This window comes from Eptesicus fuscus, chromosome 3 (assembly GCF_027574615.1).
Source record: "Eptesicus fuscus isolate TK198812 chromosome 3, DD_ASM_mEF_20220401, whole genome shotgun sequence".
In the NCBI taxonomy this organism is placed as follows: Eukaryota; Metazoa; Chordata; class Mammalia; order Chiroptera; family Vespertilionidae; genus Eptesicus; species Eptesicus fuscus.
The window spans coordinates 65,118,712-65,136,778 of NC_072475.1; the positions used below are offsets into that span (position 1 = coordinate 65,118,712).

At 36.6% G+C, this 18,067-nt stretch overlaps 1 non-coding gene across 1 annotated transcript in view; it reads left to right on the top strand.

The window, feature by feature from the left end:
* LOC103290701 (uncharacterized) overlaps positions 1 to 8,486 on the top strand; it is a 608,248-nt gene extending 599,762 nt beyond the window's left edge. The window contains exon 7 of the transcript XR_008555587.1: positions 8,458 to 8,486. This is a non-coding gene — a transcript (uncharacterized LOC103290701). The remainder of the gene's footprint in view (positions 1 to 8,457) is intronic.
* Positions 8,487 to 18,067: the final 9,581 nt, after the last annotated feature.

The window sequence follows — 18,067 nt, forward strand, 5'->3', positions numbered from 1 at the left end:
AGGCCAGTGAAATGGCCCATTTCTAAATTGAACCATTAAAGCATTATTATGTCAATTTTCCCATGAACTTCCCCCAGATAACCTATTGGTCTTTCAAGGTTTGTAAGGGAATCCAATAGTTACAACATTTTTGTTCCTGAACTACAGTGTGCTCTCAACCCACCTGTAACCTTGACCATATCTGTATCAAGAATCTGAACTTTAAAGAAAGAAACAAGGAAACTAGGGAGTTTACCGGATACCAGTTTTATCTTGGAGATTTGCATTCAACCTAGGACAAATATGGAAGAACTTGTTTAGGTCATGCTCAGATCAAATAATCCAGGTGTCCAGACATCCATGGGAATATCCTGGAACTCTTAGTGCCCCTTGATGGAGTCATTAATAATAGTTTCTTCCTTGGACCCACTGGACCAGCAGGAATTCCTAAGTTTAATGAATTCACCCAAGCTTCATGCCAATGACAGATCTTTCCCAGTCTGGATTTTTAAGTCAAGTCCCTAACATGTGAGCACTTGCTTTCATGTGGGCTGCCAGCACTTGCTATACACCATCGAGATCTTAAGATGGCTCTAACTGGGACTGAGAAATGAACTGCCTAATGGACAGCATTAACAATGCAGTTTCAGTACAACCACTGGAGACAAAATCAGGACCTTTAGCTATACCTCAGAAAGGACAATATGCAGATTTATTTGCCTCATAATCATGAGTCATTTGTAAGGTTAAAAGTTCATTTGACCAGTTACAAATGCTGCCTCCGGGTTTTACATCATAATATAGCAGTCATTTTTTAAGTTCATTCAGTCATCATGTTTGTAAGCGAAATGCCATTGGGAGTTTGTTTTGAACTAGATGGACAAAGGGATGTCCCATGAGCTCCAACCACCAGAAATCATCTGGCAATATAAGGACATGCCTCAAACTCAAAAATGAAAATTGAGCATGAGGATTGAGAGAATAGAAAAAAGAAAAAGTATAGGTATACAAGGATCTGTACCTGGTATACGTCAAGGGATGTGGTATTTTTCTGTCTAACTCATTTTTAATGGAATATAGTAACACGAACAGCTTCTAATGAAGAAATAAACATGCTCTCCTGCCTCTGTCTGTACTTAGATCTGTTTTTGTGGTCTCAGAGGGGAGGGAGAAAAACCCAACATGCCACATTAACCACAAGGTTTTTATACCACCAAAACTTTATCTCAAGATATAATAGAGAACATTTTCAGTACCTTCCATGAATGAATCTTGTCTCTATTACAGCCAGTAAAACTCATCTGTTGGGCTAAGAACTTAATCTCCTATTGCTCTGGATTCAGAATGTAAGAGTATACATTATATCTGTTCTTTATTGTACACTGTTTATTTAATGTTAGACACTATTCTTTTCCATGGCAGAGGAAGAAACAAGAATGAGATGAGAGTACAGAATCAGTCTGCAAAATTTATAGCTAAGAACAGGAGGAATTTTAGGTTTTCTTGGATCACTTTAGACACAGATTAGAATTATATTTGAAATTCGATGGGCTATAATTTAACCATCTCTTTTTGTTAATACTAATATCTTCTCTTGCATAGAGCAACTTGCCTAAAATCTTCTCTTACCTAATTCCTAGCAACTTCTTCAGCTCTTTCTTATGTAGTGTATATTTTGTCTACTGATCACAGAGTGAAATGAGCACAGCAGAATGAAGGTGATGAGAGTATGTCTGATCCCACCTCAGCAGGGAAGGCACATATAAAAAAGTCTTCAGCTTTGGCTGCCCCTGCCAGAAAAGAAAGATCTGCTAGACTCTATAGCTAGCAATCAACAAAACATTCTAAGGGGTTGTCAGAAAGGTCTATCTTAACATAAAATAGAATCTACTGTTATTGTAGATATGAGCTTTGTTAGTGTCTCTGTGATGCCTTAGTGGAGACACCACTAAAATAAAGACTCACCATCCCACCCCAAAAGACAGAGGTAAGTGGCCTATCTAGTTCCAGGTCTGTGTTATGTGCCAGTCACAGGACACCTTTATTCAGAGATCTGCCCTCTCTATTTTTGGCCAAAAAGTTGCTATTCTTGTTTTAGTTTTGAAGGATTGAAGGATTTTATAATGATTACTACCTCCGCCTTCCTAAAATGTCCACTTGCTAGCTTTTAACGCAAAAGGATTCCAAGTAAGAGGTGTTATAACTACTAAAGGAATGCTTCTTAGTACTCACTTCAAGATCTACTTTAAAAACAATGCTAGGCCCTGACCTGGTGGCTCAGTTGGTTGGAGCATTATCCCTTACACCAAAGGATTGTGGGTTTGTTACCCGTTCAGAACACATAGCTAGATTGTGGATTTGATCCCCAGTCAGGGTGTGTACAAGGAGGCAACTGATTGATGCTTCTCTCTGACATCAATATGTTTCTCTCTCTCTCTTTTCTATTCTCTCTAAAAATCAATAAAAACATATTCTCAGTTGAGGATTTTAAAAAATGTTGGTACTGAATTTCTGATATACATGCACCAGAATGGGGGCCATTGTCATTGTTCTTGAGGAAATAATCTGGTGAAATAGCTATATGCTTCTCAATAATCCAAGTCCTTTTCCCTCAATAGGTATAGGCATATAATTTTCAGTTTCTGCTCATGTAATAGTGGCCTGGAAGCTACCAGCTTAACTAGCAGTGATGGGCCCAGTGATCATTTATGTGTCCAGAGTGTTGAATGTTGAGTGATGGATGTGAATCTCTTGGAATTGTATGGCTCAGCAGATAAAGCATTGGCCCACGGACTGAAGGATTCAGTGTTTGATTCAGGTCAAGGGCACATATCTTGGTTGCAGGTTCCCCAGCTCTGATTGTGGTGCATGCAGGAGGCAACCAATCGATGTGTCTCTCTCACATTGATGTTTCTCTCTATCTCTACCTCTCCCTCTCTCTCTAAAAATCAGTGGAATAATATCCATTAAACTTAAACTATTCCCTTCCTATGGCACTAACTGAAGTATTTTTTTTAATTTATTATTTTTTTTATTTATTTTAGAGCCTGGAAGAGAGAGAGAGAGAAATCGATGTGAGAGAGAAACATCAATTGGTTGCCTCCCATACATGCCCCAACAGAAGATCAAAACCTCAACCTGGGTATGTGCCCTGACTGGTAATCAAACCTGCCACCTTTTGGTGTATGGGATGACACTCCAACCAGCTCCTGAGCTATACTAGCCAGGACTGAAGTATTTTTGATTCATCTCCAAAAATAAGAAGCCAATATGTGTTGGTTGTATTTGTTATAAAATAGGGAGAGACTTTCACAGAATGGAATTAGGGGAAAAGACCCCCTTAGTTAAAAAAAAAAAATCTACCAAGTTCTTTGAACTTGCCAAGTACTCTCCTAGGAACTAGAGATGGGCAGGTAAGTAACTGTCTATCACTGAAGAGTGCTCATAGGCTGGTGGGAAAGACAGGCATGGAGGTAGATAACTATAGTGCAGTGGAATAGGCATTGCAGTAAAGGTGTGTGCAAGGTACTATGACATTTATGGGTTATGTCTGTGGCCATGGTATAATTATTCATAGGGTACTTTAAAATAGCTATAGCAGTCAAGTCTGCCTGAACTTGTCTAGCAACATTTCCACAGGATAGGACAGAAAACCAACGAGATTAAGAATGCTTTGCTGTGATGGTGCTGGCTTTCCCAGAGGCCTCGGAAAGATGGCAGCACAGCTGGGGCCAGGATATGCTCATTGGTCCTTTTAAATCAAATTCTTGAGTATCTATATTTATAGATGAAAATGTCTTCTAGTAAACTTGAGAGAAAAGTCTTCAGAAGGCAGTGGAAATGACTAGTTCTTCCGTGGTTTAAGAGGATAAGAGCTCTAGATAAGGGAAAACTCATTTCAAATCTCTGCTACTTACAGGTTGATGGTAAAGTATTTATATTTCTCTGACTTTTAGTTCCAACATGTGAAAAAAATGATTGCCCATACACCATCGAGTTAGGTAGATTACATTGCACATGTAAATTGTATAACACATGTAGTGTTGGCAAATGATTATCTATAATAATAAAAGCGTAATATGCAAATCGAGTGAACAGCCAAACAGTGGAACGACCACCCACCATCCAAACGTCCTTCCGGACGACCTTCTGGACGAAGCCAGGGTTGCGAGGGCCGATGCAGCCAGAGCTGTGAAGGCCTGCTCTTGCAGGAATTTCGTGCATAGGGCCTCTAGTTAATAATAAAATCTTGACTCAGCAAGGACTGTCATCCATTTCTATAACATTCTGTGTCACCCACACCAAGCTCTGCCTCGCTTCATGGCATGACTTTCTGTTCGATCCTGACACTTCACCCTGGGGTCCAGCTTTGCTCTGCTTCTCCAAATACTGAGAGCATCTGTCTCCCTGCCTTCAAACCTCATGCTTCCATGTTCTTTAAGAGTGAGTGCTAGAATTATTTATAAAGTCAGTACCAACAACAGACAAATATTTTAAATCACAGATAAGACACATACATGACTTTTAGGATATACTACTCTTGTTCTTGAGTTTTGAATGCACTCTTCTTTTATAACATTGACACTGAGACCACAGGTGAACAAGGAATAGGCATTATTATTTTGTATCTTCCCTCCCAAGGGGTAAAGATGACTCACCAAAAGCCAGTCACTGATATCAGATGAAGAATCCAATGGGGCATTCTTGAATTCTTAATTCAAAACCTGCCAGAGTCTCCATTTACTATGGAAAAGTCAACCTTAGAGAGGATGATCCCTAGCTGTTAATGTTCTATTATGATATTAATTTTTATACTTACAGCATTTTCTGGATTTGGATAGGCCCTCTGGTTACCCCCAGAATACAGGGAGGAAGCCATGTAAATTCCCTTCTCAACAGTTAAAGCAGTCCTTGTTCCAAAAACTCTCACGTGTGATCACATGTCAGTGTCCGCCACTCAGTCAGGCCTTGGCTTCTTGGGATCTATTCATTACAAGTGAGTTTATGTGTCTTGAAGCATATGGCCTTGATAAATGATCCCAGAGCAAAGGAGCAAGGTATTTTAAGCTGGCCACAATTTTATTGAATCTCACAGGCTTGCTTTGTAGTCACTCCAATAAACTAAATGAGAAATTTCTGATGCTCCAAGCTATCCAGTCCCCGGGACTCAATGTCATGATTCAGAGTCCAACAAGACAACTCAAGAGTGTGCTTTTGTGTGACACTGTGACCACAGGGATAAATAATCGCTTAGTAATTCTCTTTGAAGCAGAAAATTCTAAACATGTAGGAACCATTTCCCCTTAATGGGAGCCAGAAATCCTGTAAGTGCTTGTAATGGCATTCACACGTCTGAATGGTAAACAGATAAAAACAGGAGCGCACCAGTTGCACAAATGACTTGCTTGTCACAAACTTGTCATTGCAGTCATCTAACATTTCTTTCACAGAGCCCGATGGAAAGTATGGAACAAACAGACCCTGCTGACGTTTTGGCTCTGCTAAGCCTTCCTCTGAGCTAAAGCATCTGCAGCATCTTCCTGTTCTAGACCCTTTATCTGCTGAAGTTAGCTGATACTGTACATGTCAAAGAAATGCTTGACTATTGCATTAACAAGTTGATGACAAGCAAGTTATTCCTGCCGCTAAAATACTGCTGCTTTTAGCAGGCTGCCATTTTGACCTTCATGTTATTATACAGGAGAACCCTAACAGAGCAGAGCACAGGGGAGATACCAGTGCTGTTGCCCAGGCCTGTCAGATAAACAAGGACCATCTAGGCTTAGGTGCAGTGGTGTAGTGGATGCACCAGGCAGTCGCATCAGGGTTATAGATGGGATTTCCTCGTAAAACTATAAATGTCTCAAATAGTTCAGACCATCTCAAGCATTCCTGAGATAAAGGAAGCTGAACAGAAATTCATTTCCTCCCCTGTCCCCTCAACCCCCCAAACATGTGCCCACACATAGGCCTGTATATACTTTATCAAATGTTAATGGCCGGAAATGTTAATGAAAATCATATACCAGCTTCACACATAGTTTTTGCCAGTTCTTGGAGTTCCTCCATCAGTAGCCTCTCCTCAACTCTTCCCCATTCAGCATAACATCTGGAACTGTCTCAACCTAATCAGAACCATGCTCTTATCCCCTGAAAGCAAGGAATGTGCATTAGCCTCCTCGCAGAAACCTTCAAGAGCCCTAATGCACCACGGGTTCATCTCCAACCTCCGCTGCCAGCAGGGAGTGCTCATACACTATGCTATTTCTGACTCCTGTCTTTCTGTTTAAAGAGCCTTCCAACCCCCGGGGGGTACCCACCCATAGTATCCCCAGAGTGTGCACACTGGTGGGTCTCAGGCTTATCAGCACACAGACCCGAAATGGAGCCTGTAACAGGAGCCTTGCCTGTTGCTTGAGTATTCTGCCTCTGCTGGTGCCATAGGCTACCAGACCTTGAAACAATGGAACATTTACCCTCAGACTTTGGCCTTTTTTCATAAAGCTGAGCTTCTCTTATTCACCAAGGTGTCGGGTGCCCTGTATTCCTTTTAGACCGCTCCTTAAGGGCGCATTGATAGTGTCTTATCTGGTTTACATATTGACGGAAACACTTGCATTCTCAGGCATTTTCTGGCTGGTGCCCTAGGTGCTTTCATTTTTTAAAGTCTTGTGTAAAAGTGATGATCGTTGGTTAGCCATGAGAACCCAAATTTCTTGCCAAAGTAGTGATGGGGCTTAACTTTCTTTTATATTTGGCAAGTTGACCGTAGTACCGTCCCCCAGATGAAATGTTTTACTCCCATCTCGAATATCTCCCACTGCAATCTATACCTCAGCTTTGTTATCAGAAGACAGGTGGGAAGGGTGTGAGAAGAGGTCCTATGTTTTACACAGCTACACATATTGGCCCTGAAAAAGGAAATGAAAGTAGTTTGAGGCGGCACTTACATTTCTGTAAAAGAAAACAGAAACAAATGATTTAAATTTTAAATGGAGTTTTAGTGACTTTTTCTTTTTTTTTTTTTGAAAGTTCCTAATAGGATTTCTGTAATGATTTTGTGTTTTCTTTTTTTAATAGAACTTAAATGGCAAAGAAATGATATGCTATTTTTGATTTAGGGAAAAAAATTAAAATCTTTCTTTATGAGAACTCTCTTTTTAAATACACATTAGGGAATAGATAATGGCAACAACAAAAATGTCCTTGCTTCCTATTTAGAGGATAGCTGATTAATGTATGTGTATGTGGTGTTTTAAAAATAATTTTTTATTGTTGAAAGTATTACCTATGTTCCCCTTTGTCCCCCATTGACCCCACTCCTGCCCTCCCCACCCCACCCCCTACCCCAGGCCTTCAGCACCCTATTGTCTGTGTCCATGGGTTATGCATTTATACATACAAGGTCTTTGGTTGATTACCTCCCACCCACCCACCCTCCCCTGCCTTCCCTGTGGGATTCCCCACTCTGTTCCATGCTTTGAGTCTCTGGATCCACTCTGTTCATCAGTTTATTTGTTACTTAGATTTAATATATATTCAGTTACTTGAGTGTTTGTCTATTTATTTTAAGAAAGCAAGGAAGAAAAGAAAAATACTTATGCTGGAGCAATTTCATTAGATTCATAAGCTTTCAGGACAAGAAAGGAGCCTGGTGGCAGGACTATAACTGTATCACACTCCCACATTAGGGATGTGCATACTGAGATGCAACGATGTTTAATTACATCAGCAAAGACACACAACAGGATTGTGGCAGAGCTGCACCTAAGTCAAGATCCAACTTCCAATTCACACAATACTATCAGAAATTAAATTAAAACTTTAAAAACTTTCTTTTAAACAGGACAGTCTTATGTGAATGATTTACATTGATGTGCTTCAATCTAATAGAATATTTGCTTTTGGAATAACTAGGGCTATGAACTGGCTAAGCCAACTTAGGGATAAATATTTGAATCATTTGGAGATATTTCTTCCTAAACTGTGTTTTATCTGAGTAATATAAGGAACTGGTATTATTTCAGTTAATTTTTTTTCTTTCACAAGATTTCAAAGAAATACTCCATTCCCATTTTGGCACCTGAAAACAAATATTTAAAAATGGGTCTGTTCCTTTAGTAAGTACTCATTTAAATAGGTCATATTCTAACATTCTTAGAGATTAAAAGACCTTTTATTAGATTAAAAGAAATCTGTTCTTTATTCCCACGTGCAGCCATGTTTTGGTTGGTTCTCATAATTGCCATTTTCAACAAAACACTGATTAAGTCAAAACATCAATGGTTTTGTTTGTTTTGGTTCTTTTAGTTTAATACAAGGGGATAAATAAAAATGCATTTACCTTTTTGTAGCTATGATAATTATATACCCTATTTTTCATTTATGCAAAACTTATTTTTGAGGGTTTTCTCTTTGTTTCATTTCTCCATTTTTGCATTTTCCAAACATCTGTACCATGGCTGGTGGTGAGAGTAGCAGTGACTGGCGCTTTTCCTCCACGTTTTGAGAGAAAGAGAATTGGCTGGAATAAAACCTTGCTTCCCATGTGGTCGACTTGAAATACTGCATTGAAAAGGTATTTTCTCTTTTTCTTTTCTGAAACCAAAGGTGAAACCGACAAAATAATAGCTATATTGATGCTGAACCACCTGTTGATTCACATCAGAAAAGTCCTAGGCAGTGCATTCCCCACTTAATCAGTTGCAAGATCTAAATGGATGGATGTTTTTTGTGCATTGGTAGCATCATAACAACAATATATGCTGCTGGTCACTCACTTAAGAAAGCATAGATTCTACAGGCAGTCAAGAAGTTAATTGAGTTTTGCTTTTGCTTCAACAAAATGATCACTTTGTAAGTATGTTTGACTATGAAGTGCTTACTGATTCCTCGAATATTGGGATATGTTGTCAGGGACAGTGAAGAGAAGGTCACACTGGTGTGTTCTGTTACCTTGATTAATTCTAGCTAGGAAAAGCAGTAGTCTTTGTCTTATCAATTCTCTTAATGTAAAATATTTCAAACACATGAAAGTATAAGGAATAATGTGAGTATGCAAGAATTCAGCACCCAGGTTAAACAATGCTTAATTTTGAACACTTATTTTGAACCGTTTTTATCTTTTATTTTTCCATTATAAGTCATAAATACTGAAGTGCACAAATGAAATGTATAGCTTGATGAGTGCTTATGAAAATATACATCCATGTGACAACATCTAATCCAAGATACAAAACATTCATCACACCCCAGGAAGGTCCCTCAGGTCCCCTTGCAGGTGATATTCTTAAAGCTTTAACAAAAGGTTTTTAAAAAAGCAAATCTATTCTGGCCTCTGTAATCAAGAATAATTTTACATAAGACATATATTAGGGCTTATATAAAATGCATCCTACTATATGCAAAACTAGAATTTATTTGTTGAGTCTCTCATTGTTAGACATTATTTCCAGTGTTTCCCAATCACAACCAATACTGCAGCTAAAATGTTTATATGTGTTTAAACACATAGAGGAATTGCTGTAAGAGGCGATGCATTTTCAACTTTATTAGGGATTGGATTCTAAAACTTCTCTCTAATGTGATAATATCAATTTATATTCTCATGAGCAATCTTTGAGAGCTTCTCCATGTGTTTCACATTTGGAATGGGAAGACTTAAAATTTTTGTTAGGCAATTGGGTATTAAATAATATCTCATTTAAAACATTTTTCACTTATAATCCATTAGGATTTTCTCATGTATTTTGCCTATTTGTATTTTTGCCCATCTTTCTATTGGGTTATTTGTTTGCTATTATTGTTTGGATGGCTTTTGATTTTTGTTTTAATATTCTGGATTCCCATCCTTTGAGCAATATAGAATACAAATATTTCTTCCCAATTTGTAGTTTCTCTTTTAATTGTGTCTGTACTAGCATTTTTTAAAGAGCTTCTCATTTAAATCAGTCATGTTTATTTGTATTTTCCTTTATGATGTGTGCTTTTATGTCATTTAAGAAATCCTTCCATTTAACCTTCCTATAGTTATTCCAATAGTTTTAAAATTTTGCCTTTCTAGATCTTTAATCTTCTTGGCATTTGTTTTGTATATGTTATCTTACATACACCCTATTTAAATTCTTTTTCATGTGATTAACCTTATTATTCCACCATTTATCAAGTTAGTCATCCTTACCAATAATTTACAATGCAATCTTTCCCCTACATCATATCTGTTTTTAGTGTCTTTATTTCATCAGTGGACTGTTTCTCTACTCTTACACTAACACTGTGGTGCCTCAATTACCAAAACTTTATAACATTCTAGTTATTTAGTGAGGTAAATCTCTGCATTGTTTTCTTTAAAGTCCTCTTGGCCTTTTGCAGTTCAATATGAATTTTAGGGTTAGCTAAGTCAAGTTTGACAAAAGCCCTGCTGAATTTTAATTGTAATTACCTTGACTTTAGAGAATACTCTGAGGATTGTAAAACAATGTTTTACAAAAAACTGTCAATTAACACACTGTATTCCTCTACTTAATCAGATCTTCCTTCATGTTCCTTAATGTTTTATAGTTTTCAACCTACAGGTCTTGGTTGAACCTACTTTGTCTATTACATATAGAATCTGTTTTTACTTCATTTTTTACTGATTATTATTGGTGAATATTTAGCAACTTTACTGAATTCTCTTGTTAATTCTACAGACTAAACTGGAAATTCTCTTAGGGTTTCTACATAGACTCATATACCATCAGTTAATAAAGACAGCTGTTCCCCTTAAATTTCAATTCTTAAATGCTCAATTTCCTTTTCCTGTCATATTGCATAACTAGAATTTCTATACAGTGTTGAATACAAACTGTGATAATAGGAATATCTGTTCTGTTTCTCACTTTAATAACAAGGTTTTAGAAATCTGATATTTGCTTAAGGATTTTTGATAAATCAAAACTATTGTGTCAAGGGAATTTTCACCATCTATATATATAAAAAGCCAGTGACTGTAACAGCCATAACAACCGGTTGCTATGACACCCACTGTGGCCAGCAAACCGGCCAACCTCGAGGCCCCTCCCCCTTGCCGGCCTGCCCCTGATTGTACTCTCCCACCTCAATCAAGAGTAAGGCTGCCTGCCAAACACCCACTCCCTTCCCCCCAGGCAGCCCCACCTCCAATCAGACCACCCCACCATGATAGGCCTGCAGCCCCTCCCCAGGGCCGGCCATCCCTGATCAAGCCCTCCAACCCTAATTGGGGCCAGGGCCCACTGGCAAGCCTGTGGCTAGTTCCCCCAGTCAGCCTGGCCCTGATTGGGCCCCGATTGGGGGGGGCGGGCCAGCTGGCCAACCTCCCGCCATCTCCTCCTCCTGACAGCCCAGCCCCAATCTGCCTCGAATGGGGCCGGCCAGCTGGACCCCACCAGTGCACAAATTCATGCACTGGGCCTCTAGTCTGTTTATAATTTGCTAGCATTTTTAATCATAAAAATATGTAATGCATTTTATGCATTAATAATATAATAAAATTTCCAATTAATATGCTAATATTTTATATGACATCAATTAATGTATTTCCTGATATTAAATATTTCTTAAATTCCTGGAGAAAAATTTACTTGATCTTGGTGTGTTTTTTAATCCACTGTTGAGTTTAATTTGCTGATATTTTATGTAGTTTGTTTGCAGGGGAAGATTTGTTTTTAATTTTCCTTTTTAAACTCTTATTGTAGAGTTTTGGTGTCATAGTAATACCAGCCTCATAAAATAAGTTGAGCAGCATTTCTTTCTATTTCTGAATTTATTTCTGGTTTTATATTACAGGTATTATGTATTCTAAAGATTTGGTTAAATTTGCCTCTAAAATCATTTGGACCTGGCATTGTCTTTCAGTAGGGAATAAGTAGTGTATGGTGGATTTTTATTATCAGTTCAATTACTTCCATGGTTATTGCTTTATGCAAGTGTTCTATTTCCTCTTATGTCATTTTTGGGAAGTTATTTTGTTTGTTTTGTTTTTTCAGAAAAAAATGTACAATTAATAGTTAATCTACACTGTTACATTTATTTGCATAAAATTATTTATTATAACAGTCTGATGATTCTTAAATTTATCTCTATGCCCCCTCTTATTCCTAATATTATTCATATAAGCCTTTTCTCTTCCTTTACTAGTTGTTAGACCTTATTCTGTTTTATTTGCTTTTCTCAAAATCTGGCTTTTGATTTTGTTTATCTACTTTATTGTGGTTTTTTTTTTTAATATTCTTTGTCATTACTTTCTGCTTTCATCAACATGGTTATCTTCATTCTACTTTCTTATATTTTAGACCATTTTTCTTTCCTGAGTTGAATTATTACTCATTTAAATTCAATACTTTTATTATTTTTAAAAATGGATTTCAGTCTCTAATTTCTTCAAGTTTCTGATTAACATGTTTTGATATGTAGTATTGTTCAGTATTAAATATGTTATAATGCCTGCCTTGATTGATTTTTTACCCCTTGACTTATTTAGTAGTGTCTTTTCCCTTTCTAAACACATTTGCTTTATTTCTATTACTGATTCTGAATTTAATTGCAATATTATGATAGTATTTGTTTTATATGGTTTTAAATGAAAAAAATATTCTTGAAATATTTTTTGTGACCTGGTGCATGGATTTTACTGCTTATAAAATCTTTAGGTTATTTATCTGTTTCTTTAGTGATCATGCTAACATTTTTATATGTATGCCTAACTACTTTCGTTGTTGTTGTTAATTTTTATACTCAATACTTAATTTCCTTTATGCATCTATTTTAGTTAACACTGTGCTCACCTTTATTCTTGGATTCGATGGCTTTGTTTCTTCTTGTGGAATTACATATTTTAGTAATTCTCTAAGGAGGTGCCTGGGTAGTACACTCTCCTTGTATATCTAAATTATCTATATTTTATATTTTTATATTAAATAACAATTTATCTGGAAATATTTGCTAAACATTTGAAGATATTACTCAATTATATCTTAGACTATTCTGTCAATTATCATTACTTAAGAGATATCTGTTATCAATCTATTTTTCATTTCTTTGTAGATTTTTCCTCTAGTAACTTTTAAGAGTATTTCTATCTCTTTGATATCTTATAATTCTGAAATGTGTCTAAATATGGAATTATTTTTAAATATTAGATTTGAATACAGGATATATTTTCTAATCTCAGGACTCTAATTCTGGAAAATTCTCAGCTATTATCATTTTCTTTATTGTTTTTTGTTTTGTTTGTTATTTGTAATTGCCTTCATATTCTTTTGGGAGTCTTATAAAATATATATTGGTGTTTCCTAATGAATTTACCCAATCTCAATTGCTCTTTTATTTTCTGAAGTATGTCTTATTTTTATTCCAAGTTAATTTCCCAATATTATCTTCTTTTTTTAAAATATTATTTTATTTATTGATTAAGGTATTATATATGTGTCCTTATCCCCCTATTGCCCCTCCCAACCCCCCACTTATGCCCTCACAACCCTGGTGTCTGTCTCCATTGGTTAGGCTAATATTCATGCATACAAGTCCTTTGGTTGATCTCTTCCCCTTACCCCCACCTTCCCCTACCTTCCCTCTGAGGTTTGAGCGTCTGTCTCTGGATCTGTTTTTGTTCATCAGTTTATGTTGTTCATTATATTCCACAAATGAGTGAGATCATGTGATATTTATCTTTCTATGACTGGCTTATTTCGCTTAGCATAATGCTCCCCAGTTCCATCCTTGCTGCTGCAAATGTTAGAATTCCTTCTTTTTTATAGCAGTGTAGTATTCCATTGTGTAGATGTACCACTGTTTTTTAATCCACTCATCTGCTGATGGGCACTTAGACTGTTTCCAAATCTTTGCTATGGTAAATTGTGCTGCTATGAACATAGGGGTGCATATATCCTTTCTGATTGGTGTTTCTAGTTTCTTGGGATATATTCCTAGAAGTGGGATCACTGGGTCAAATGGGAGTTCCATTTTTAGTTTTTTTGAGGAAACTCCATATTCTTCTTCATAGTGGCTGCACCAGTCTGCATTCCCACCAGCAGCGCACAAGGGTTTCTTTTTCTCCGCATCCTCGCCAGCACTTGTTGTTCGTTGATTTGTTGATGATAGGCACTCTGACAGGTGTGAGATGGTACCTCATTGTCGTTTTGATTTGCATCCCTCTGATGATTAGTGACTTTGAACATGTTTTCATATGTCTTTTGGCCTCTCTTATGTCCTCTTTCAAAAAGTATCTATTTAGGTTCATTGCCCTTTTTTTATTGGGTTGTTTATCTTTCTTTTGTTAAGATGAATGAGTTCCCTGTAAATGTTAGAGATAAAACCCTTATCAGTGATAACATTGGCAAATATGTTCTCCCATGCAGTGGGCTTTCTTATTGTTTTGTTGATGGTTTCTTTTGCTGTACAAAAGTTTTTTATTTTGATGAAGTCCCATTTGTTTATTTCCTCTTCAGTTTCCACTGCCCTAGGAGCTGTATTGGTGAAGATATTGCTTCGGCATATGTCTGAGATTTTGCTGCCTGTGGATTCCTCTAATATTTTTATGGTTTCCCATCTTATGTTTATGTCCTTTATCCATTTTGAGTTTATTTTTGTGTATGGTGTAAATTTGTAGTCTAGTTTCATTTTTTTGCATGTATCTGTCCAATTTTCCCAACACCATTTATTGAAGAGACTGTCTTGACTCCATTGTATGTTCTTACCTCCTTTGTCAAATATTAATTGGGCATAGTGGTTTGGGTTGATTTCTGGGTTCTCTATTCTACTCCATTGGTCTATATGTCTGTTCTTGTGCCAGTACCAGGCTGTTTTGAGAACATTGGCTTTGTAATACAGCTTGATATCTGGTATTGAGATCCCTCCTACTTTGTTCTTCTTTCTAAGGATTGCTGCAGCTATTTGGGGTCTTTTTTTTATTCCAGATGAATTTTTGGAGAGTTGGTTCTAGGTCTGTGAAATATGCCATTGTTATTTTAATGGGGAATGCATTGAATCTATAGATTGTTTTGGGTAGTATGGACATTTTAATGATGTTGATTTTACCAACCCATGAACACGGTATGTTCTTCCATCTGTTTATATCTTCCTCTATTTCTTTTTTCAGTGTCCTGTAGTTTTCCAAGTACAGGTCTTTTGCCTCCTTAGTTAAGTTTATTCCTAGGTATCATAATTTTTTTGGTGCGATGGTAAATGAGATTGTTTTTTAAATCTTCCTTTCTATAAGATCACTATTGGTGTATAAAAATGCCATAGATTTCTTGGCATTAATTTTGTATCCTGCTACATTGCCAAATTCATTTATTAAGTCCAGTAATTTTTTGATGGAGTCTTTAGGGTTTTCTATGTACAATATCATGGTATCTGCGAATAATGACAGTTTTACATCTTCTTTTCCAATTTGGATGCCTTTTATTTCTTCTTCTTGTCTAATTGCTATGGTTAGCACTTCCAGTACTTTGTCAAAGTGGAGTGGTGAAAGTGGGCATCCCTGTCTCTTTCCTGTTCTTAGGTGAAATGGTTTTAGTTTTTGCACATTGAGTATGATGTTGGCAGTAGGTTTGTCATATATGGCTTTTATTATGTTGAGGTATGATCCCTCTATTCCAATTTTGCTGAGGGTTTTTATTAAGAAAGGGTGTTGGATTTTTTCAAATACTTTTTCTGCATCAATTGATATGGCTATGTGATTTTTATCTCTCAATTTGTTTATGTGATATATCACATTTATTGATTTGCAGATGTTGTACCATCCTTGCATCCCCAGGATAAATCCTACTTCGTCATGGTGTATGATCTTTGTGATGTAATACTGGATCCGATTTGCTAGAATTTTGTTGAGTATTTTGGCATCTATGTTCATTAGGGATATTGGCCTATAATTGTCTTTCATTGTGTTGTCTTTATCTGGTTTTGGTATTAGGGTGATGCTGGCTTCATAGAAGGAGCTTGGAAGTGTTCCTTCCTCTTGAATTTTTTGGAATATTCTGAGGAGAATAGGTTTTAGTTCTTCTTTGAATGTTTGGTAAAACTCCCCTGTGAAGCTGTCTGGCCCCGGGCTGTTATTTGCTGGAAGCTTTTCGATGACTGCTTCAATTTCCTCCATAGTTATTGGCCTATTAAGATTTTTAGATTCTTCCTGATTGAGTTTTGGAAGGTTGTATTGTTCTAGAAATATGTCCATTTCCTCCAGGTTGTTTAGTTTGTTGGAATATAGTTGTTCATGGTTGTTTTTTTAACAATCCTTTGTATTTCTGTGGGGTCTGTTGTTATTTTACCTCTTTCATTTCTGATTTTGTTTATTATGGTCCTCGCTCTTTGCTTCTTGTTGAGCCTGGCTAGAGGTTCATCAATCTTGTTTATCTTTTCAAAGAATCAACTCTTGGTTTCATTGATCTTTTGTATTGTTTGTTTGGTTTTGTTTTTTGTTTTGTTTTATTTTTTTTTTTGGTCTCTGTATCATTTATTTCTGCTCTGATCTTTATTATCTCCTTCCTTCTGCTCACTCTGGGCTTTTCTTGTTGCTCTCTTTCTAATTCTTTATGTTTTAGAGTTAGATAATTTATTATAATTTTTTCTTGTTTTTTTGAGGTAGGCCTGTAGAGCTATAAACTTCCCTCTCTGGACTGCCTTCACTGTGCCCCATAGATTTTGGATTATTGTGTTTTCATTGTCATTCATTTACAGGATGTTTTTAATTTCTTCTTTGATCTCTTTGGTAACCCAATCATTGTTTAATAGCATGCTATTCAGCTTCCAAGTGTTTGAATTTTTTTGTTTTTATTGTTGTTTATTTCTAATATTATGCCATTGTGGTCTGAGAAGATGCTTGATATGATTTCAATCTTCTTTAATTTGGAGAGACTCTCCTGTGACCCAATATGCGGTCTATCTTTGAAAATGTCCCATGTGCACTTGAGAAGAACGTATATTCCATGGCATTGGGGTAAAATGTTCTGAAGATGTCAATTAAGTCCCTCTATGCTAGTGAGTCATTTAGGATTGCTGTTTCTTTGATGATTTTTTGTCTAGAGGATTTATCCAGTGATGTCATTGGGGTATTAAAGTCCCCTACTATGATTGTATTGGTGTCGATCTTTCCCTTGATATCTTCCAGGAGTTGTTTTTTTTTTTATGTATTTAGGTGCTCCTACATTGGGTGCATATATGTTTACCAGGGTTATATCCTCTTGTTGTATTGATCCCTTTAGTATTATGAAGTGGCCTTCCTTATCTCTTGCTATGGCCTTCACTTTGAGGTCTATTTTGTCAGATATAAGTATTGCTACTCCAGCTTTTTTTTCATTTCCATTTGCCTGAAAGATATTTTTCCATCCCTTCACTTTCAGTCTATGTGAGTCCCTTGTTCTGAGGTGGTTCTCTTATAGACAGCATATATATGGGTCACAGTTTTTTATCCATTCAGCCACTCAATGTCTTTTGATTGGAGCATTTAGTCCATTTATGTTTAAAGTTATTATTGATAGGTACTTGTTTGTAGCCACTTTTATTTTTTTGTGCCTGTGTTCCTTCATCCCTTTTTATTTATTCTTTTTACACCAGTCCCTTTAGCATTTCTTGTATTGCTTGCTTGGTAGTGATAAACTCCCTTAGCCTTTTTTTTTTTATCTGTGAAGCTCCTTATTTCCCCTTCAATTCTGAATGATAGCCTTTCTGGATAGAGTATTCTTGGATTCAGTCCCTTGCTTTGCATCACTTTGTAAATTTCCTTCCATTCCTTTCTGTCCTGATGTGTTTATGTTGAGAAATCATTTGATAATGTAATGAGAGATCCCTTGTACATAACTTTCTGTCTCTCTCTTGCAGCCTTTAAGATTCTCTCTTTGTCCTGAATGTTTGCCATTGTAATTATGAAGTGTCTTGGTGAGGGTCTTTTTGGGTTCATCTTGTTTGAGCCTTTCTGTGCTTGTGTGATTTTTTTTCCCCCCCACATCAGGGAAGTTTTCTGACATTATTTCTCCAAATAGGTTTTCTAACCCTTGTTCCTCTTCCTGTTATTCTGGAACCCTATTATTTGTATGTTGCTTTATTTCATGTTGTTTTAAAGGTCCCTTAG